Source organism: Macaca fascicularis, chromosome 19 (genome assembly GCF_037993035.2).
Source record: "Macaca fascicularis isolate 582-1 chromosome 19, T2T-MFA8v1.1".
Lineage (NCBI taxonomy): Eukaryota > Metazoa > Chordata > Mammalia > Primates > Cercopithecidae > Macaca > Macaca fascicularis.
Window position 1 is genome coordinate 36,178,054 of NC_088393.1, and position 22,963 is coordinate 36,201,016.

Below are 22,963 nucleotides of genomic sequence, written 5' to 3' on the forward strand. Positions count from 1 at the left end.
TTGGTAAACCACGACCTACGGGCCATGTCTGGCCTGTCACCTGTCATGTGAGTAAAGCTTCATTGGAATCCAGCCACAGCTGCTCAGTTATGGTTGTCTATGACTGCTTTCACACTGCAGTATGGAATAGAGACCTCACAGACAGCAAAACCTGAAACATTGACTGTTTGGCTCTTTACAATAAAATGACCCCTGATTTATGCAGTCCTTATAACAACTTCGCAAGGTGGGTATAATTTTGGAGATGGGAAAACTGAAATTCTGGGAATTCGAAGGGTTAGTTTGAGACCACCCAGACCATGGTAAAACCGTGACTTACACCTGTGAGTGGTTGCTTCTCTTGCTGAATGATAGGGTGACACGGCAGCCAGTGTCTCTCAGGGAGTTGGGGGGATGGCCCTGCTGTGTTCCAGGGAGAGAGAGGGACCCTGGAGCTGCTGCACTCTGCTCTTCCTGCTCCCTCAGCTCGGATGGCTCGGCCACTGTGGCTTGTCTTGCTATCTCCAAGAGCACAGCTGCCCTTCCCCGTAGCTGGCTTGCTAAGACCATCTGACGCGGGAACAGCAATACATTCTATCACATTCAGCGCAAGAAATGACATGCCACACAATTGCTTCAGGAATGACCAAGAAGAAAAGAGTGATTACATTTTTGGCCTCCACTTTTTTTCCTCCCTGGAGATGATGGCATTGATTTCAAGTTATCTCCCTAAACGGCTCATTTGTGGGAACTTCCCCAGGCTGATCTGAAGAAGGGCGATGATTGCAGGCAGAAGCGAGTCCTTGCCCTGCAGCAAGATCTCACACCTCACTTACTGAAGCGGGTCGCAGGGAGTCCCAGCATCTCTGAGACCATGGGCACGAAGCTCAACTCCTCCATCACCTGCCCCTCTTGCCGGACACAGGAAAATTCCCCAAATGGGCTTCTTTCTCCGCTGTCTCTGATTCAGCTTTAATCAGCTGAGCGTTGTAATCAGTTATGATATGATTTGTTACTAAAAATAGCACCACAGTATAGAAGTGTAGACATTTACAAATTGTTTACTTTCCTTTCTTTTTTTCTTTTGAACTTTTGCTGAAGTATAACATGGGTACAGAAAAATCCACACATTGCAAGCCTAAAGCTTGAGGAATTTTCACAGACTTAGCATATCTGCATAAGCAGCATTCAGACTAAGGAACGGGACATGCCCCACCCCATGAAGCCTGTCTGGGCTCCCTCTCTGGCCTCCACCCACATGGGGAACGGCTGTGCTGACTTTCTTTTGCTGCTCTTTATCTTCATGGATCTGGAGTCATTAGAGCTTCCATGTCTGGCTTTTTCCCCTTGACATAATGTTGGTGAGATTCAGCCAGATTTTGGGACACAGTCATGAAGCATTTATTTGCATTGTGTTCTAGTGTGAATACATTAGTTTGTGTCTCCATTCTCTGGTTGATGGGCATTTGAGTAGTTTCCAGATTTTGTCCTTATAAATCATGTTGCCAATAAATTAATTATGCAACCTTTTGTTACACATAAGTACACATTTCTATCAGGCATATATCTAAGAATGTAATGGCTGGGTCACGGTATAGGCATAAGTGTGGCTTTAGGAGATATTGATGAATGGTTTTTTAAAGTGGTTGCACCAATACACACTCCCACCAGCACGGCATGGGAGTGTAGTGTGTTCCACATTCTCACTAACACTTGGCAATTTCAGTCCTTTAAAATTATTATTTTAGAAAGATTCAAGGTCTTTCTCATAATAATACCTTTCATGCTACTTTTCTCTATCTAATTTTTAGAAGAAAAGAAAGTCGGATTTAGCGAAAGTTCTCCAGGGTATGCACTGTTTTGGGAAGCACTCTCCCACACCCAGATATGGCCCCCGGTGCAGATCTATTTGTTCCTATTGACAAAGTAACAAGTCACAGCAGTATTCTCCCTCCGACCTTTGAACGTCACCAAAACACGGCTGCCTGCAAGTGTCCCTGTTGTGAACGCCAGCCCCAAGCTCCTCATCAGCCTCCTGCCTTGCATCTTCCTTCCAGACACCCTGGCCTAGGACAGACACAAGCTGAGTGGCTAGCTCCCTGCCTCCCCGCCCCAGTGCTTCACACTTGTGCCCCTTCACAGCTGGTGTCATGATTGCCTTCCAGCTGTGTGCTGATTTATCTGCGCTGTCTACATAAAGTCTGCATTATCATAGGTGTGGTATGTTGGATTCCCATTTTTCTAGGATACAGGAAAACAAGCGTGCAGCCTCTGATGTGTCTGTGTCATATCAGATGCCATCTCTGGGCTGCCCACGTGGCCCCTGGCCACGGAGCTGTCACCACTTCCTCCACAGGTTGAGGCCTTCTAATACAGCTGTTCTGGGCCCTCGGTGGCTCGCAAGCCCACCCTAAGAGCATCTCGCCCCCTCCTGCTGTGCGTATCTCTGGCTCCTACCCTGGGGTTTCCCTGTTGCTGTGGAAGTGTGAGATGCTGAGAAGTCCACCCACAGTGCCCACACCAGCCCTCAGGGATGGGGTGTTGGGATGTTACACCCCATAGAATGAAATTTGGATGAGTGGGAAAGAGGGGCTTATGGCTGAATCCTTCCCCTCCTATCCCACTCCCCAGCCTCTATGCTGTGTTGGGGCCCAGCAGTTCCCCTGGCCTCCCTAAAGACATGCTAAGATATTGAGCAGTCCACTTGTAACAAAGCCTCACCCTTCTCATGATATTCTCACCAAACACAAGCAAGGCAGACACAGCTCCCCTCTGCCTGCCTCACTCTGCTTTCCTGGGACCGCACTCGACAGCAAACTGTCAGCAAAGTCAGCTTCTGCCTCATGTTCTGTTTTCTAAGGAACCCAGGCTACAACAAGTGCACTGCCTGAAATCATCTTTTGGCCCACCAGGGTACATACCACCCTTCACCAAGTGCACCCGTGGCCTTTTCCATTGCCTCACGGTATTACCCCATCAAGGCTGCCACCCTGGGGGCCACCGTTCCCAGACCTGCAGCTCCTCTCTTCCACGTTCCTGAGGTGGCTCTCGAGCCTCCTTCCCTCCAGCCTGGAAGGGACCCACCTCAGTGTCCCTGTGGTCCCGACCCTGCACTTCCCTAGGGGCCTCAGCCCTTTCTTTCTTGTGTGTAGATAGTCACAGTCCATGCCAACCTCCTCTGATAGATGTGGTCCTCTCTATGGCAGGGACTCTTTGAGCCTCATTGCTTTCTGCTCCGCAGACATTGGTAGAGGAAGAAATGAGTTACCAAGAGGAGAAAAGTGTTCACAATGTATAACAAGGGGCCAAGTGATTTAAAACCACATCCGCCTATCCAGGAAGATGGGTTCTCTCAACTGGATTAGAATGCGATGGATGTTGATCTGCCCAGATGAGCCTAAGCCAATCTTGAGAGCAGCTGTCTCAGACCAGGCTGCCCCGGGAGCAGACCTCAAACAAGGGAGGAGTGTAGTTGGTTTACCTGGAAGGTGATCCCCGGAAGTACCATTAGGGTTCTGGGAACAGGAGAAACAGGGACAAAGAGCTAATTGGAATTGAGTTGTCAGCATGTTTGGGTTAGGGCATGGGCCCCTGGCCTGAATCCCACTGGAGAATGTTGAGAGTCAGTGTGGAACACAGCACAGGATGGTCACAGCCAAGGAGTGAGGATTCTCGGGGTATCCACCTGTCGGCTTTCCTCCAGCACTGGTGAGGGCTGCTTCTGACATGTGCAAGAATGGTCAGAAACAAAAGCCCCTGGGAGTTGGAGCTGCCGATGTTGACTGTCGGCAGACTCTGGCTTCATGGAGGTGCAGTGGGACACCAACAATCTCTGCCTCATTAGGGCTGCATCTCCATCATTGCCATCTCATGGTGCACACAGAGTCCAGCAAAGGAGAACCCTAGCTCTCAGAAGCCTCGCTGCATACCCAAGAGAACCACTGTAGGTATCCAGGGTGCAAACACTTCTCTGCTTGATGCTGAACTAGGTCGCCTTAGGAGCAGCCCGGCGTGAAACCCCCTCCTTTGCTGAGACAGGCTCACACGTTCTTCCACTGCATATGCCCGCTGCCTTTTCTTCAGCTCCAGGGAGCATGCTCTGGGCACCAAGGCCTAACTTCTCAGCCTCAGCTGACAGAAGGCATATGTGGTTTTGCTAATTTCTAAAGAAGAAAAACTACCCCGCTTCCCTTGGAGCCCTAATAGCACCAAGGCCTGGCGAGATGAAGGCCCCCTGTCTCTCTGCAGATCTGCCATCCCCTGCTGGGCTGTGCAGTGACAGTGGCAGTTGGGCAAATCTCCTCCTTGCTGTTCTGAAACAGAAATTCATTCTGTCTCCAGGCCAAGCACTCAGCTCACTCACCCAGACTGAACACCAAGCCCCGCTGCAAGAGCTCAGAAGTCAGAATTGCATTTAGCTTAAGGTGTCAAAGCCCTGCCCTGAACCTTGGAACACTTCAATTTCCTCCTCTCAGGAGAGAGCACCAGGGAAAGAAGAAGGGTCCCCAGAGGTCGGAAACTGGGGCTGATCTGAGCTTTCAGGGAAACAGGCTTGAGAGTCTGGAGTTTGTGTAGGATGTTTCAGGAAAGCAGTTCCTGCGTGCACAGCTTCCGGGGTTGCCTGGCATTTCATATGACAATCACCGTGTTGGGGCTAAAATGATGTCCCTGCCCCTTCTTAACTATAGGCAGCCAGGAGGACCATGCTGACCAGGTTATGCCAGACATTACCTGTAGAATAGACTAATGCGTTTTTCTCAGGGTTGTACTGGGCCCTACCCTCAGGCTAAAGAGGTTTCAGAAATGATGATCAGATGGCTTAGGCCCAGGGTTGGAGACACATGACACAGGTGCAGCTACCACCTTGCTGTTCCCCAGGGCAGACATCACTACTCAGTCTTGAGCCCGGAAATGGCCTTTCCAGCTCACCCTTCCGGGCAACCATGAGCATAAGTCAGGTTACGCACACAAGCTCAGCTGGGTCCCTGGTGTGTTTCTCATTGAAACTGGCACCTGAAGTGGGCGCCACAGGACCTGCACAGCGCCCCTGCCCTGCACAGCCTCTTTCCCACGTATGCCACACATGTGTATTCATGAGAATTCACTCTCTGGTTCATTGGATAAATGCAGTTTATTAAACAGTTACTGTGTGCCAGGGATTGTGCTCAAATGATAAGGATTCAAAGGAAGTAAACACAAGACCGGAGCTGCTCCATGGGAGAAACCTGCACAGACCAGCCTCATGACTGGAGCTGCAGAAAGTGCTCTATCTACAGGCCCAGGACACCCCAGGCATGTCACAGCCACCCTCTGAGCAAGCAGAAGCCCAGAGGAAGAGAGAGGGCAGGGCATGAGTGCAGAGAGGAGAAAGGAGAAAGCCAGCAGAGATGGATTGAGCCAAATCATGTGTTCTTCATGACATCTCGTTTCCCAGCCACTTCCAAGGCAAGCTCCAAGATCTTCAAGGAGGAAAAGGACAAACTGGCCCTTGTTGGGAGAAGTGAGCAGGCTGGCCACACCTGTCTCCTCAGCCCACCCTCACTCTTGGGGGAGCAGCACAAGTCTATTCATACATGGGGTGATGTGATCTCTGGATCAAGGGCCAACACCTGCACAAGGGCAGCCATCCAGAGGCCGGCACCCTAGGAAGGGGCCCCCACCAGGGGCTCTGACCAACTCAGGGAGGAGCTGATCCATCCGCAGTTCTGGGGCCTGCACCTGAGCTTACAAAAAGGACCTGCCAGCTGGAGGATGACAGGCATATACCAGCCATGAGAGAGGAAGAGTGAGCAGCTGCACCCAAAACGAGGCCGCTCCTGAAGGTCTTGAGCACTCCAGTGGGCCTGTGTCCTCCTAATTACCTTCTTACTTTCTTCTTCTTCTCCTTCTCCTTCTCCTTCTCCTTCTTCTTCTTCTTCTCCTTCTCCTTCTTCTTCTTTTTTGACATAGTCTTGCTCTGTCACCAGGCTAGCGTGCAGTGGTGCGATCTTGGCTCACTGCAACCTCTGTCTCCGGGTTCAAGTGATTCCCTTGTCTCAGCCTCCCAAGTAGCTGGGACTACAGGTATGCACCACCATCCCCGGCTAATTTTTTGTATTTTAGTAGGGTTTTACCACGTTGGCCAAGGTGGTCTTGATCTCCTGACCTCGTGATCTGCCCGCCTTGGCCTCCCAAAGTGCTGGGATTACAGGTGTGAGCCACTGCACCCAGTCATTTTCTTCTTAAAGAGTCTCACTCACTGTTGCCATAGGACTCTCCCAGTCACTAGGATGATGAGCCCAGGAACCAATTCACAGGGGTCACTGCTGAAGGATCCACGACTTTTACTCAGGACAGGAGGGTGGCAACCTGGCACCTAGCAAAGGAAACAAATGAGATGAATGGAGAGAAAAGGAGGGGTCAGTGCATAAACTGCACACTGGGCTGGGCTCTCTACACCCATCCCCTCACAGTATTCTGAAAATAGGCTTGCAAAGTGGGCGTAGATAAGTGCTATTCCTTTACTTCGAGAAATGAGGCTTAGAGAGCCACATCATTTATTCATGCTCCGTGGCTGATCTGGGATGCAAATTCAGCAGATGGCTTCAGATCAGAAGGAACCCAGCTGCTGTGGTTCAATGCTCTCCCAGAGTCCCTGAAACCAAGCCTCGTGTCTAGAAGATGCTCTGTAAATGTCCAAGCAAAGGAAGAAGGAAGAAGAGGCAAGCGCTTAGGGTAGAGAAAAGCCAGAGGGAAGGAAGAGCAGACAGCCCAGAACCTGGGGCCTGTTCTCATGGCAAGAGTGGGTTCCCAGGGAGCTTTACCTTGTCCTGTGGAGAGGCCCGCCATCGGGGCTCCCCCCACATTCCTTGCCCCTGTCACCCTCTGGAGCACACCCACTCTGTGTGTGCCCACTCCCCTCAGCCTCCCCTGGTCTCTGTGCCAGCTGCCCTGACTGACCTTGTCCGCCTGCACTGAGGGCTGAAAATGCCTCAGGAGTTGCATCTCCCCCAGGATCAGCCCCCACTAACAATGGGTGGGGAGGTGTAAATGTCCCCTTGCTTCTTTTTAATTGTTTTCTTTTTTCATTGTTGTTTGTTTTTGTTTGCTTTTGTTTGCTTGTTCTTGAGACAGGGTCTCACACTGTCACCCAGGCTAGAGTGCAGTGGCGTTATCACAGCTCATTGCAGCCTTGGCCTCCTGGGCTGAAGTAATCCCCCACTTCAGCCTCTCCAACTACAGGTGCATGTCGCCAGCCTGGCTAATTTAAAAAAAATTTTTTTGGTAGAGACAGGGTCTTGCCATATTGCCCAGGCTGGTCTCAAACTCCTGTCCTCAAGTGATCCTATTAGTCATTTCTGAATAAATTGTGTTCACACAGATTCACATTTTCAGCTCTTTTTTCTAGGAAATCCATCCTAAGATGAGAATCTCATCAGAAACTTCCCTTCCAGGCCTGAAGCCTTCCAGTAACCTCTTTGTGGACATGTCAGAGCTTTGGTAGGGTCTGAGGCTCACGTTCAAATCCTGAGCAAGGTCCTAAAGATTCCTGCTCAGCCGGATTCAGTCTTCACCCTTTGGGATGTGAGTACCAGAGGTAACTCTTGAAGTTTTAAAGGATTTTGCTCAAAATCTTTTTAGGGAGTTGCCAAAATGCCCAACCAAAGCACCTTATTACCTGCCTTGGAAAATTCCAGTCAGGGAGGTTTGGGATAAAGTAGACATCAAATAGAACTTTTATGAGTAGAAGAATTATAACAGAATTCAGCATTGATTTTGCCCTTCCAGAATGCCAGACACTGTGAAGTTCTATTTGTGAGCTACCATTTATTCCTCCTGCAACCCTGTGAAGAACGAATGATATTTCTCTTCCCTTTCACAAATGAGGAGGAGACTGGAGTCAAAGCCTTAAGAAATCCATGTTAGCACACTTAGAGTCCAGTGACAGACAGAGGCTGGGGACTGGCATGGTCTCTTTTCCTGGAGTGGGCAGTGGCCAATTAGCAAGACCTGGAAGAAGTTAGCAAATTCTCCCAGAAGTGGCTGGTCTGGATGCCCTGCCTTTCAGGCCAGGCTGAAGCAAGAGGCAGAAGCACTGGTTGATGAGGAGTCAGGGACTGCCATTCACCAACCAGTGCAAAACTCCGTGTGCTCAGAAGTCCTTCCTGGGACCTGACCTTCCACCTCCGTAAGGACAGAAACAATTTGGTAAGGTACCTTGGAGAAGGCTGGATATGCTTACTTGAAACCAGTAGAGCAATTCCAGTTTGAGCAAAGAGGACCACCTGAGTGGGGTGAGGAATAAATGCGAGCCAGCACCGAGTGAGCGCCAACAGCATGCAGGAAGCTCAGGTAACTCTATTTCCTGGCACTGACTGTATGCCAGGTGTCATGCTCTGTCCTTTCTCTCATCTAATCCTCGGGATGGCCCTAAGGGGAGGTTCTGCTCTCGTCCCTGTTGGAGTGTCAGGAAGGGTTAGGGAAGGCGAGGCCCTTGCCCAAGGTCACGGGCTCCTAAGTGGAGGTTGTGGGATGGGACCTCAGCTGCCCCTGACTGGACTCTCAGCCACTGTGCTGCACCAGGTGTGACAGTTTTCCGGGAGCCCACAGAACCTCAGTTGGGGAAGGGGCTCTCTCGGGGTGGGGACTGTGATGCCCTTGACCCTGTCTGCAGAGAAGAGGAAGGCGGGAGAGGCGCGACTCATCCTCTGCTGGTGTGACCGGACTCACAGGCAGCCTTGCCTCTCCAGCTCTCTTGGGACGGGCCACTGTCATGGTGTTAGGATTGCCACTTTCCCGTCCTCATCACTGCTGCTATTAATAACACACGAATAATTCAAGCAGTAAACTTTGAGGCACCGGCTCCTCTCTGGCCTTGGGGAAGCTGCCAAAGATAGCTCAGGCCCGGCAGCCCCACAGCATGGGGAGAGCAAGAGAAGTGCGTGAGGGAAGCACTTGTCCCTCCAGGCTGGGCTCTCTCGGTGCCTCCAGACCACTCAGGGCCTCCTTTCCTCCAGGGCAAGGCCCCTTGTGCCGTCAGCCCGTGGGCAGGAGAAACAGCGCTGGGTGGCACTGATGTCTGTGTTAAAGCCTAGAAGAGGAGCTCCCTTCCTTTTTCTTGCCATACAGCATCTATCTGGGGAGCAATGCTTGGTCTTGGAGGGATCTCTGGGGATGCCCTTCCTCACAAGGTGGGCATAGAAGACCAGGTGTTCACCAGAGAAGGAAAGCTCTGGCAGCAATCCTGGGTGGTGCTGGGTGGTCCCTGTGGCTGCTCCTGGCCAGCTCTGAGAGAAAGCATTTAGCAGAAATGGTGCCTCTTCCACCCAGAATGTTGTGGGGGCTCCAGGATGGGCTAAATCTCCAACTCGACCACTGCTAGACCAAGAGGCCCTCCAAAGAGGCGTGGGTTTTTTGTGCTCCCAGTGAACAGTCTGTTGCTGGGTGACGAGCCAGCTGGGCTTCCAGGACTACTCCAGGTTGTATCCCTGACAGTTCCACATTTTAGGAGACTTCTCTGACTCAGACAAAGCAGGATGGGGAGCCCAGAGCCAGTGGGGACTCAGGAATGAGACGTCCAGAAAAGAGCTGCTCTTCAAGAAAGATTTTAACTTTAATTAATTAATTTATTTATTCATTCATTTTTTCAAGACAGTCTTTCTTTGTTGCCCAGACTGGAGTGCAGTGGTGCAATCTCGGCTCACTGCAATCTCTGCCTCCTGGGTTCAAGCGGTTCTCCAGTCTCAGCCTCCCGAGTAGCTGGGATTATAAGCCCATGCCACCACGCCAGGTTAATATTTGTATTTTTAGTAGAGATCAGGTTTCACCATGTTGGCCAGGCTGGTCCCGAACTCCTGACCTCGTGATCTGCCCACCTCGGCCTCCTAAAGTGCTGGGATTGCAGGCATGAGCCACCATGCCCAGCAGATTTTAATTTTAAATCTTGAAACACGACGAACCCCAGCCATCCTCTATGCCTGTGGGGTGCATGAGGTGGATCCTCACACACTGCGCCAGGAGCATGATTGATACGCAACAGGCAGCTTAGAAATGTCTGATCATTTCACCCAGAAACTTTCTCCTGCGGCCTCTTAAGAAGTTATCAGAAACTGTGGCACAAATCTTATTATTACAATGTTCTCCTCTTCCTCACATATATAAAAATAAAAATTAAAATTAAAAACCAGGGAAACAGATCACCGATCAAAATACACACTGATTAAAATCATTGTCCTTTGGCAGGCTCACTGGCTGATGCCTGGAGTCCCAGCACTTTGGAAGGCAGAGGTAGGAGGATCGCTTGAGGCCAGGAGTTTGAGACCAGTCTGGGCAACATAGCAAGACCCTGTCTTTACAAAAAACATGTTTAAATAGCTGGGTGTGGTGGTGTGCACCTGTAGTCGCTGTTACTTGGGAGGCTGAGGTAGGAGAGTCTCTTGAGCCTAGGAGTTTGAGGCTGCAATGAGTCATGATCTCATCACTGTACTCCAGCTTGGGTGACAGAGCAAGACCTTATCTCAAAAATAAGGGAAGAAATAGATCTAAGTCTTTCATTCACGGGCAATATTTTCCAGCAAAGAATTACCTTGTTTTGTATGCCTGTATCTTTTCTTTTTCCAGTCACTGAATCAACTGTACATATAGTATAATCCTAAATTTGTAAACAAATGTTAAAAATATGCATATACACATGTTTATATGTCAGAAAAAAGACTAGAACAAAATATACAAAAAAGAGATGACTTTGACATTTTAAGAGACATCACACCTTTTTTTTTTTTTTTTTTTTTTTTTTTTTTTTTTTTTTTTTTTTTTGAGATGGAGTTTCACTCTGTCGCCTGGGCTGGAGTACAGTGGTGCAATCTCGGCTCACTGCAACCTCCGCCTCCCAGGTTCAAGCGATTCTCCTGCCTCAGCCTACAGGCACCCACCACCACACCCCAGCTAATTTTTGTATTTTTAGTAGAGACAAGGTTTCACCATGTTGGCCAGGCTGGTCTCAAATTCCTGACCTCAGGTGATCCGCCTGCCTCGGCCTCACAAAGTGCTGGGATCACAGGTGTGAGCCACTGTGCCCAGTCCCTTTTTCTGTTTCGTAATGTAAGCAATATTGAAATTCCAGTAGGAAAACATTCTTTTTAAAGTTAAATAATTTCAAGCTAAAGAAAACTGAGAACAATAACGAATATCAATACCACCAAAAATTTCTAAAACAATGACAGTTTCTGGAGTGCTATGGCTCATGTGAGGGTGGGAGGAGAAGAAGCAGGCGCTATTATCTCCAATTTACAAAGGAAGAAACCCAGAGGCCATGTGGCTGCCTCTGTGGACAGCTCACAGGTGAGACCTACCTCATGGGCTGACCTCAGGCCTCCTGGCATCTAGGTGCCTGCTCTCTGAAATCTGAGTTGCCTTTTTAGACTTTGAGGGCAGTCGCTCCTTCTCTAAAAATCAACTGGAATCTCCCCTGAGTGATACCGGGTCGAGTTTGCCTAGCGCAGTCCTAATTTTTGCCTATTTTTCTGGCATACTTATTAGTAGTACCCTTTTTACTCTCAGAAATAGTCCAACGTGGAAAATAAAATGCCTGGCCTCCTTTTCAAGGCATATTAACCTCTTCAAGTTTCCATCGGAATTTCACAAAGCCACCCTCCTGGGGCCAGGCATGGAGGCCCGCGAGCTTCCGCCCCACGCCTGGTGGATGCAGTTTCCACCTTCGCGCTTTGTTTGTCATTCTGAACAGCTCTGCTCCCATCAGCTGGGGCTCTGTGAATCAGAGACGCTGCAAAGAGCAGCACTCCCAGGAGCTCAGATAAAATGTGACTGGGGGCAACTCCTCCCAGCCACAGACAGCTGCTCTGTAGGGAGGCTCAGCAGCGCCCAGCAAAGTGCCTGCTGTGCACTGAAAGATCCTCAATGGGCCCTGATTTTCCCTTTGTCCTTTCAGCAGTCACACATTCAACACATTGTTGAGGAGCAGCTAAGTGCCAGTCTTGGGCACAGATTAAGGAACAAGAAAGAAAATGCCGCTGTGCTTATGGTACTAATATTCTAGTGGGGATGCAGGCAACGCACAAGAAATACACATGAATAAATACAAAAATAGACAGGTGCTCTGATAACACAGAATGGTGGTAGGTAAGCTTCAAATGGTGCAGTCAGGGAAGTACCCTGGGGAGGGGATTCTCTGGTGAACTCCAAAAGAGAGGAAAAGGTGGGCCTGGAAAGATCTGGGCTGGAAGAGAGCCCCACCCTCTCAAGAATGTCAAGGGCAAAGGCCCTGGGGTGGGAACGGCTTCTGGACATTTGAGGAGGATGGAAAGGAAGCTGGGTGGCTGGTCTGTGGAGCGAGGGGCTGGTGAGTCAGGCCAGGCGGCGCACAAGGGGAATTGTAAGGATTTGGGACTCAGTTCTGAGTGCAGTTAAGAAATATTTGAGCTGCTGAGTGATAAGCCTTGGCGTCATCCACGCAGCGTTAAGTCTGCAGGTGTGCAGATCTCAAGAGTGGTGGGGGCTTTCCTCCACCCAGATTTCAGAGGATGCTCTGGAAAGCCTGGGTCCCAGGCAGAAACCTGCTGCAACGGTGGAGCCCCTCACAGAAAGCCCCTTCTAGGGCAATTCCAAACAGAAAGGTGGGGTCACAGAGTCCCCACTAGGGTAATGCCTAGTGGAGCCATGTGAGGGGGGCCACTTCAGGGACCCCAAGACTGTAGAGCAGCCAGCTTGCAGCATCTCCTGGGAAAGATTCTAGCCCATGGGCACAGAAGCATGGAGTCCAGCAAAGCCATGACAGGGTGCAGAGTGCTGCCCGAGGCCTTGGGGGCCCAAAACTCCCAATGTACATGGGATGCTGGACTGGGAGTGAAAAGAGGTGATTGTCCAGCTTCGAGATTTACTGTCTGCCCTGCTGGGTTTCGGACTTGCTTGGGCTTGTCACTCCCTTCTTCTTGCCTTTTGGGGTGGGAATGCCTGCCCTATTCCCGTCCCAGCATTGTATCTTGGAAGCAGATGCCTTGTTTGATTTCACAGGCTCACGGTAGGAGGATTTGCGTCAGGATGAATTGCACCTTGAGTCTTGCACACATCAGATTCAGACGGGACTCCGGACTTAGGACTTTCAAGTTGATGATGGAACAAGTTAGGACTTTTAGGCCGGCTGCCATGGCTCATACCTATAACCCCAGCACTTTGGGAAGCCAAGGTGGGAGGATCACTTCAGCCTAGGGGTTCAGCATCAACTTGGGCAGCAGAGTGAGACCCTGTCTCTACCAAAAAAAAAAAAATAGTGGGGTGTAGTGACATGTTTCTGTAATCCCAGCTGCTTAGGAGCCCAAGGGAGGAGGATCGCTTGAGCCCAGGTGTTTGAGGTTACAATGAGCTATGATTGTGACACTGCATTCTAGCCTGGGCAACAGAGTGAGAACACTTTTTTTGCTTGTTTGCTTGCTTTTGTTTGTTTTGTTTTGTTTTGGCTTTGGAAGTACTGGGATGGAATGAATCTATTTTGTATGTGAGAAGGACATGAGCTGTTGGGGGCCGGGGCAGAAGGCTGTCATTTGAATGCCCCCTCCGAGTCTCAGGCGCACACATAATCCTCACTGTAACCGTGCTGAGAGGCAGGACCTCTGAGTGGCAGTTAGGACTAGATGAGGTTATCAGGGTAGAGCCCCTGTGAGGGGTCTGGGGCTTTATAAGACGAGGAAGAGAAGTCTAAGCTGGCACACTCAGTCCTCTCACCGTGTGAAGGCCTGTGCCACCTCAGGACTCTGCAGAGAGGCCCCACCAGCACGAAGATCCTCCCCAGAGGCCGCCCCTCCGCCTTGGACTTCCCAGCTTCCAGAAATAGAAGAAACACATCTCTTTTCTTTATTCAAAGAAAGAAATATTTGCAGTGCTGAGTGCCACGAGCAGGTCCCCTGGTTCTTCTGGGGAGGACACACAGAAGGAGAGAAGGTGTGAGTGTGGCAGAAGATGACGGGGGGAAGAATGCAGGGGCTGGGGGTGTCTTACGCAAGAGGGGGTGCAGTCTAGATAGAGAAGTGTGGTGTCAAGGCTAAGTTTGAAATCTGAATACAGTTTGCACATTAAAACAAAAAAGACAGGGCTGTCTAGGCTGCTGGAAATTGGGAGGGAGAAGCAGAAAAAAAATAACCAAGGAGTACATTTCACCGTTAGTTCAAGTGAATGGTAGATGGTGTGCCATTCTCTGAGATGTGATAAGAAGGGAGGTAAAAGTTTGGGGGTTGGGGAGTCCTGGCACTGAGGGAGGGATTACAGAAGCTGTGTTTCAGACATGGTATTCTGAGATGCCTCTAAAACATCTGAGTAGAGATGTCAAAGAGACAGTCGGGTATGCAAAGCTGGAGCTCACTGCCGAGGTTTTGGTTAGAGGCATAAATGTGAAAAGCATTTGCATATATTGAAGGCAAGATGGCAAAACTCCTTAAGAATAAGAAAGTAGTCACTAGTGTCAAAAATTTGCAGAGGGAATGAAATATAAGGCCATTTTTATTTTTGTCCATAGATTTGGCCAAAGTAAAGGTGATTGGTGATATTGATGAAGCAGTTTTCATGGAGCTGTAGGGTAAAGTTCACATTGTGGACACGGAGAGCCCTTTATCAGCATGGCGGCCAGCTAAATAAATAAAAATTATGTCTAAGGCCTATTCCAAAACAAACTCCCAATAATGCTGGATAAAATGCATAAAACAAACCAAGTTTTCAAATGCATAAATTAGCACACAACAATAAGACAAATACTCTGAAAATAAAACCAGGACAGAAACTAAAACTAAAGTTATAACCATGACCTGCCAGTCTCCCCAGCCAGGGAGCTTGGGTTTTCATGGCTTCAGGGAGATGAAGCCATGGGCCTGACAGAGCTGGGCAGTTGGAGTGAAGATTTTCTCCTCCCCACCCTACAGAAAGCCAGGAGCTCTGGAGGGCTGCCTCCCCCATGCAAGAATGGCTAGAAACACTGAGGCCACCACACAGAGAGAGAATAGAGAAGCCTATCCTCTTTGACTTAGGCTCCAGGACATGGTTCCATTTTAAAGTGGTATCCACTATATGGTTAAGGAAAATGGCCACTGGACCCCAGCCGCAACACCATGTAATATATATGGCTTCTTTCTTGGTTCCTCCCTTCTCTATCAGATCTCCCCTGGCAACACAGAATTATTGTCTCTGAATCACATGAGACCTTTCCACTCTCCAAAGCTATGGAGAAAGCTACCTCAAATGTCAATGTCCGCATATCCAGTGTCAGAGTCCAGGCTCACCCCTCCTTCAAGGCGTCCAGCTGAACAAACAGCCTTTCACGCCAATACTTTCATCCCAAACCAGGGCATTGTGAATATAATTTTTGAAAAAGCAAGCCAAGCCCAAACAAACTCTATGTTTATACCTTCCTCCTTTTTTGGTTAACCTCTACTAACGGACCCAATAGTGTTACTTCTGCGTGAGAATCTGAGTTTATAATGAAATAGTTATGCTATGCTCACAGTCTTTCTAGTCTTTGTAGTTCTAAATTATGAATCCCGGAGGAGCTTGGCTGGGAGATAATCTATATAACAGACAGCACACTCCATCAGAATTTCTCCTATAAAACAACCAAGAACACAGTGTTCTTACTGAATGATTTTGCTATGCCTGGCTCCCTCTCCCCTATAGTGGGGACTCTAGCACAAAGATTCTTGGAACCTTGAAAAATGGCCACACAGGGAGCCTGGCTACCAGTTTATCTGTTGTACCGTGGTTGCAGCTATGCACAGTGCTTAGGCTCAGGCCCCGTTCATACTAAGAATTCCTTTATTCCATCATATAGGGTATCAAGAGCGCATTTAAGTTTATTTTATTCATTTACAATTTGTATTCTACTTATTTATTTTGAGATGAAGTCTCGTTCTGTTGCCCAGGTTGGAGTGCAGTGGCATGATCTCGGCTCACTGTAGCCTCCACCTCCCAGATTCAAGCAATTATCCTGCCTCAGCCTTTCGAATAGCTGGGATTACAGGCGTTCGCCACCATGCCAGGCTAATTTTTGTATTTTTAATAGAGACAGAGTTTCATCATACTGGGCAGGCTGGTCTCGAACACCTGACCTCATGATCTGCCTGCCTTGGCCTCCCAAAGTGCTGGGATAACAAGTGTAAGCCACCATACTCGACCTGTATTCTACTTATTTTTTAAAAGATGAGATTAAGTAGAAATTACATAAATGTATTAAATGTGCTTTTAATCTCTCAAAGTAATGACATATGCTATGTATACTATATATATGTATGTCATTGGTATAAGAGATTAAATATATTTAAAAGCAGAATACAGTTGAGAGATTGAAATCATTTCTGTAATTGTACACTAAATATAACACAGGACTTCCTGATAGCCAAAGCAAAATCAGAAACAAGTTCAGTTGCCTGGCTCTTTTTTTATCTTATCAAAGGAAGCATACCTGTTGTTTAAAAGAAAGACTTGATAATAATTATGAAAAAATTAACATCACCGGAGAAAATAAAGCAATTTTTAAAGGTAGTACTTGTTAAAGATAAAGGCATTTTTATGTATATAAAATGTGTTATTTTTGTGTATGTTGCTTATGCCTGGAACTGCAATGACAATCTTCCAGTTGTGTTGATGAATTGTTCCAGTCACATTTTGTAGCTTCAGGTTTCCAGTGGGAGAATGCGAATATTCATTTATTTATGACTTCCTTGGAACACTGCTAAAATAAAAATTATCTGTTGAAAAGGGAGTAAACAGCAAAGAGAAAAAGGAAATCACAAATAAAATTATCATCAAATTTTAGAAGACAATAGTTTTAAGGGACAAGTTCATGAATGAAATGGACAGAGAAAGCCGCATTTTAGAAAAGCGACTGGACTGTAGAGGAGATGAAAGCCAGTCTGTCCTCCAGCCCCCCAGACAAGACTGGGCTCAGGGTCCTTCAGGAGTGGCTGGAATCAAGAGAATTCTTAGAAGTCTGCAACAGTACACCAGCAGGTCACCATCCCCACCCACTGGTCCCCAGAGGAGGACACTCAGTAGGACAGCTTGCTTCTAGCAAAGTCCAACATGGCTTTTCTCTAAAAACATTGAAAAGATACGTGGTGGATGCAAAGGCATTTGGGGTGGACAATGGCAGCCCAGAGTGACACCCTCCTCAGTCTGGCAAGGAGAGGGATGGACAGTGGCCTGACACTAGACTCTAACGTTCTCCCCAACCCTACACAGAGCTCCTAGTCAGACACTGTGTAAGTGCGGGTCCGCCCAGGCATCACCAACTGTAGAAGGAGAATTGGCAAGCAGGAAGGGAAGGATCAAAATGCACAAATAGAAAACATGACCCCAGAGAAAATAGTCAATTAAAGGAATAGGAAAGAATTTAAAAGAAAAGAGAACATGATTCCTAATATACTCAACAAGATTCAAAACATGTATTAACTATGAAACAAAGAGAATAACTGAAATTGGTAAATCAAATACAGATAATGAGAAGGAATGAAAAATATGGGAAGTAAAGTTGGAAGAATCTTCCAGAATAAAGATCAAAAAGTAAAAAATAAATAAATAGGGAGAGAAAACTGTGCAGAATATCCCATATCTAATAAAAACCCCAGAAGAAAAGAGACAATGGATGGGAGAAAATGATCAAATAAACATCAGAAAAGACTTTTCTAGAGCTGAAACACTTGATTTTCAGATTGAAGGCAGGAGGATCATTTAGCCTGGGAGCTGGAAGTTGCAGTGAGCTATGATTGTGCCACTGCACTCCAGGCTGGGCAGCAGAGCAAGACTCTGTCTCTAAAAAAAAGTTAAAAAGGGTCTACCGAGGTCCCATGTCTGGACACATTTTCATGAAAGATAAGGAGACTAGCTTAAAAGCTTTCTGAGAGACAAAAATAAATTCACCTATGAAGAGTGGGAATGAAAAAGCAGTATTTCTCATGAGTAACCTTAGATGTTAGAAAAGTTAAAAAGAGGCTGGGCATGGTGGGTTATGCCTGTAATCCCAACACCTTGTGAAGCCAAGGAGTTTGAGACAAGACTGGGCAACATAGGAAGACTCAATCTCTACAAAAATTAAAAAATTAGCAGTGTGTGGTGGTGCATGCCTGTGGTCCCAGCTACTCAGGAAGCTGAGACAGGAGGATCTCCTGAGCCCAGGAGTTCAAGGCTGTTAGGGAAAAAAAAAAAATAGAGTGGGATAGAGATTTTTTATTGTTATTGTTCATTTTTCTGTAAGTTTTTAATTTCCTGTTAAAATACATCTGTGACTTTAAGTACAAATATGAAACAAACCAAATGAAGCATAATTTTAAGCAATTAATAAAGAGGAAGAAGGAAGCCCATTTGAACTTGGTGTTGGGAACAGCCAGTTGTGGTCCAGGAGTGAGGTAGCTGGACCCAGGGAGAGTGAGATGCAGCCTTACCCTCCATAGCACAACACTTCTTTAAACCATTGCGTGATCCCCTAGTCTTTTCACTTACTGCCTGCATCTCACCCCTCACTCCCAGGGGACTCCTCCTGTCTGTTTGTCACAGTAACTTCAGCAGCTGGAGCACCACCTGGCACTTTTCAATGCATAAATGAGTGCTCATACAGCCTTAATATTACAAACATTGTTTATTAGGTTTCAATTATAGAAACACTGTTGGGCAAAGAATGGGAGACTTAACTGAGGTGGAAGGATGTATTAAGGCTGGGCGCGGTGGCTCACACCTATAATCCTAGCACTTTGAGAGGCTGAGGAGAGCAGATTGCCTGAGCTCAGGAGTTCTAGGCCAGCCTGGGCAACACAGTGAAAACTTGCCTCTACTAAAATACAAAAAATTCTCCAGGCGTGGCGGCATGCACCTGTAGTCCCAGCTACTCAGGAGGCTAAGGCAGGAGAATTGCTTGAACCCCAGAGGCAGAGGTTGTAGGGAGCCGAGATGGCACCACTGCACTCCAGCCTAGATGACAGTGTGAGACTCCGTCTCCAAAAAAACAAAAAAGTATTTAAGTATGAGTAACCTTCAGATGTAAAAGTAGAAACATGGCTGATGGAGGGTGGATCCTGGATGGGGAGGCTGAAGTAGATGGAAAAGATAGAGAAAGGGTTAGAGGTGTCAAGATTCTCATCCAGAAAGTGGAGGGCAGAGAGCTCCTGGAGCAAGCAATAATGCTAAATTATATTTAAAGTTAAATTAATTCAAGCTGCTGGCCATTACGAATAATACTGCTATGGACATTTACTTACATGTCTTTTTGTAGACATGTGTTTTAATTTTCTTGGGTAAATTCCTGTAGATGGAAATGTCTAGAAAAGGCAAATGTATGGAGACAGAAAGCAGAGTGGTGTTTGGCTACTGCTCAGACGGGAGTGATGTTGGTTTTAAATGGGTAGGAGAACATTTCTAGGATGATGGGAATGTTCTGAAACTAGATTGTGGTGATGGTTGCACAGCTCTACAAATTACCAACACCATTCAATTGCACACTTACAATTTTTGGCATACAAATTATATCTCAATATTATATTTTAAAAATATAATAAGTAAAACTTCTAGAAGAAAATTATAGAATAACCTTATGACTTGGGAATAGGCAGACACTTCACTTCACACATACACATGCACACACACACACACAACACAAGTGCCAATGAACACACAAAAAAACACTTAACATCATTAGTCATCAGGGAACTGCAAATTAAAACTATAATAAGACACAACTACCAGAACAGTGAAATATCAGCAAAGATATTGAGGAACTAGAATTCTGAAGCATTATTGGTGGGAACATAAAGTGGTACATTCACTTTGGAAAATTGTTCTGGTGGTTTCTTATAAAGCTAAATACACACAACAGTTCTGCTTCTAGGTGCATATCTGCAAGAAATAAAAACATATGTCTGCAAATAACATACTTGTACAAGTATGTTTATAACAGCTTTATTTATGATGAGCAAAAACTCATGGAAACAGGCCATCAATAAACAATCAGAGAGACAACTGACATAGGCAGTGGCATGAACCATCTCAAAAAACATTATGCTGAGTGAAAAAGAAACGCTGTTTATAAAACATTATTTATTATATGGATTCTTTCCGTATCAGTTACAGAACAAGGAAAACGAATCTACCATGGAACAAATCTGAACAGTCATTGTCTCTGTGCTGCGGACAGTGCAGGGACGTGGAGAAAACCCTGGGACAGTGGTAATGTTTAGTACCTATTTGGCTACACAGGAGTATGCATATGTCAAAACTCATTTGAGAGTACACTTAAGATCCATGTATTGAATTTTATATACATTTCATTTCAAAAAGATAAAGAAAGAAAAGGATTGGGCTGAGAGTTGTATCGACTATAAATGGGTATCAGAAATTTTTGTTTTGTTTTGTTTTGAGACAGAGTCTCGCTCTGTCACCAGGCTGGAGTGCAGTGGCGCGATCTCGGCTCACTGCAGTCTTCATTTCCCAGGTTCCAGCAATTTCCCTGCCTCAGCGTGGGGTGGTGGAATATTCTAAGACTGGATTGTGGTGATGACTGCATGGCTGACCCTGAACTCTGGATCAGTATTGCAAGCTGAAGTGTTGACAGGTGGAGTGCACTGATGTCTCCAACTTACTTTGAAACACATCAAAAAATAAGATGGACTGATGACAGTTGGAGGCACAGACAAATGAACAGATATGTGATAAAGCAAGTAGAGTAAGATGTTGATGAAATAATCTATGTGGTATGAATATGGGTGTTCTCTGTGAAATTCTATGAACTTTGTGTGTGTTTGAAAAGAGTCATAATAAAATGTTGGGAACAATGTAATCAATGGAAGAGTTAAAAATAATACAACTATTAAACATGAAGAAGAGAAACAGAGGAAGAGGTACTGGTGAGCTAAGTCCTTATTTCTTATTTTAGAGAGTCAATAGATATTGTCCAAATTTAATACATCTTTTAAATTATTTTTATTTTTTTCTTTTTTCTTAGAGTCAGGGTCTCACTGTCACCCAGACTGGAGTACAGTGGTGTCATCAGAGTTCACTGCAGCCTCAACCTCCCAGGCTCAAACAATCCTCCTGCCTCAGCCTCTTGAGTCATTAGAACTACAGGTGTGTATCATCTTGCCTAGTCAATGTTAAAAAATATTTTCTTTCCTTTGGGAAATTTTGAGATAGGGACTTCCTATATTGCCTAGTCTGGTCTTGAACTCCTAGCTCCAAGCGGTCCTCCAGCCCCAGCCTCCCAAAGTGCTGGGATTATAAGTGTAAGCCACTGTGCCTGGCCTCAATTTAATAAATCAATACAGATATACATTCATATTATTTCACACAATGGAGGTAAAAAACAAATGAAATAAGACAGAAACTACCTGAAGAAATTATCTCTGAGACATGAGATGGAGGAAGCGCATTAAACTAGGCTTTCATAATAACCTATTCCTTTACCTTTTGAATTTTTTTTTACCATTCAATGTATTACTTTGATTAAAGAAAAAAAAAAAGAACACAGAAAATGTCTCTAAGCCTACAGACACATTCATCAGCTAAAGGACTGCTGAGGACCTTAGCCCAAAGCTCTCTGCCCACTCTCTGGGTCTGAGTGATTGATGATGTCGGGAAGTGTCACTGCTGGAAGGAATTCAGGATCAGAACCACTTTCATCTTGTGTCAGGAGTCTGTACTCCATGGCTGTCTGGTGTCTACCAGGTGAAGTGGACAGCTAAATGTATTCAGATTATTCCAGAATGGGTCATTCTTAGAGTGGGGAAAACAAGTGCCCACAGACAGTTGAAGCACATGCTCAGTTTTTACTGATTCCCAAAATTATTCCCTTCCTTCCAAAATAGGTTGATCCCTCTATAGTTTATAAGTATGGTGATTGGGCTTCATACTCATGTGTGAGATGTGCCTCCCTCAAACTGTCTCATAGCACCAATATGTGACCCATCCCATGTGAAGTAGAATAAGACAGGTTGCACAACACAGCAATTTGAAAGTTAGTCATCATCTCAATGTAAGCAGACGGGAGAAACTAAGGTGCCTTGCACTTGACCCTACTAGCAGATTTAATCTCATTGCAATGGAAGAAGCTGGCTTTCATCTGAATTGTCTGCTTCTATACTTGGTGGTAGTCTGTGCTGAGAAACCTGTTTCTTGCCAAGGACTCTGTGGCTCTAAGAGCTGGAGATTCTTTGATTTCAAAATTTCCTAAACAGCTTCTGGTTGAGGTTGGCTGCTTTCCATAGCATCTAGGAACTACATTGCCTTGGACAATCACCATTTATCCATCCAGCCACTTATCTAACAAATACTAACAGAATACGGAACATGGCGCTCATTCTAGGAGCTCAAAAAACTGCTGTGGACAAGGATGGACAAGATCCCTGCCCTTGCAAAGCTGACTTTCAGTTATTTAGAGCCACTGTGGATACATGTTTGAATGTCATGAGTAATTTAGCAGAGTTGCCTAGGTTAAAAACTGATTGAGGTGGAGAAGATAAGGTGGCAAGAGAAGAACTCTTTGAGGAGGTGACATTTTAGCTGGGACAGAAGGTTGAGAATTCAGTTATAAGAAAAGTATGAAAGAGTATATTCCAGGTGACAGGGACCATAAGAACAAAGCCATAGGGTCAGAAGGAGCTTGATGTGTTTGGAAACAAAATAAAGGCCACTGTAGCTGAATTTGAGTCACATGAGATAAGATAGAGGAGGAGGTTTGGGACAAGTCTTTTAGTGTCCAACAGGCCTTGATAAGGAATTTGGATTTTACCCTCATTTTAATGAGAAGTCATCAGAGGATTTTAAGCAGGAAAGGGACTTAACAGAATGTATATTTTAAAAAGATGATTCTGGATGCACTGTGGAGAACGGCAGATAGGAGGATATGGATGAAAACTGAGGACTGTTTTAGACTTTCAGGGCAAGGCAACAACGGCCTGAATGCCCGTGGTGGTGATAGAGATAGAGAGATGTGGAATAATTTGAGATGCCATGACACTGTTTTCCAATT

The 22,963-nt window shown here is 46.4% G+C and overlaps 1 long non-coding RNA gene and 1 other non-coding gene across 2 annotated transcripts in view; both read left to right on the top strand.

Annotated features, from left to right (window-relative positions):
* LOC123570276 (uncharacterized) overlaps window positions 1-22,963 on the top strand; it is a 59,305-nt gene that overhangs the window by 26,863 nt on the left and 9,479 nt on the right. Inside the window, exon 2 of the long non-coding RNA XR_010583548.2 lies at window positions 20,942-21,063. This is a non-coding gene — a long non-coding RNA (uncharacterized lncRNA). The remainder of the gene's footprint in view (window positions 1-20,941; window positions 21,064-22,963) is intronic.
* LOC123570440 (small nucleolar RNA U13) lies at window positions 21,805-21,907 on the top strand. The gene has a single exon (XR_006694618.2). It is a non-coding gene; the product is annotated as a small nucleolar RNA U13 (small nucleolar RNA).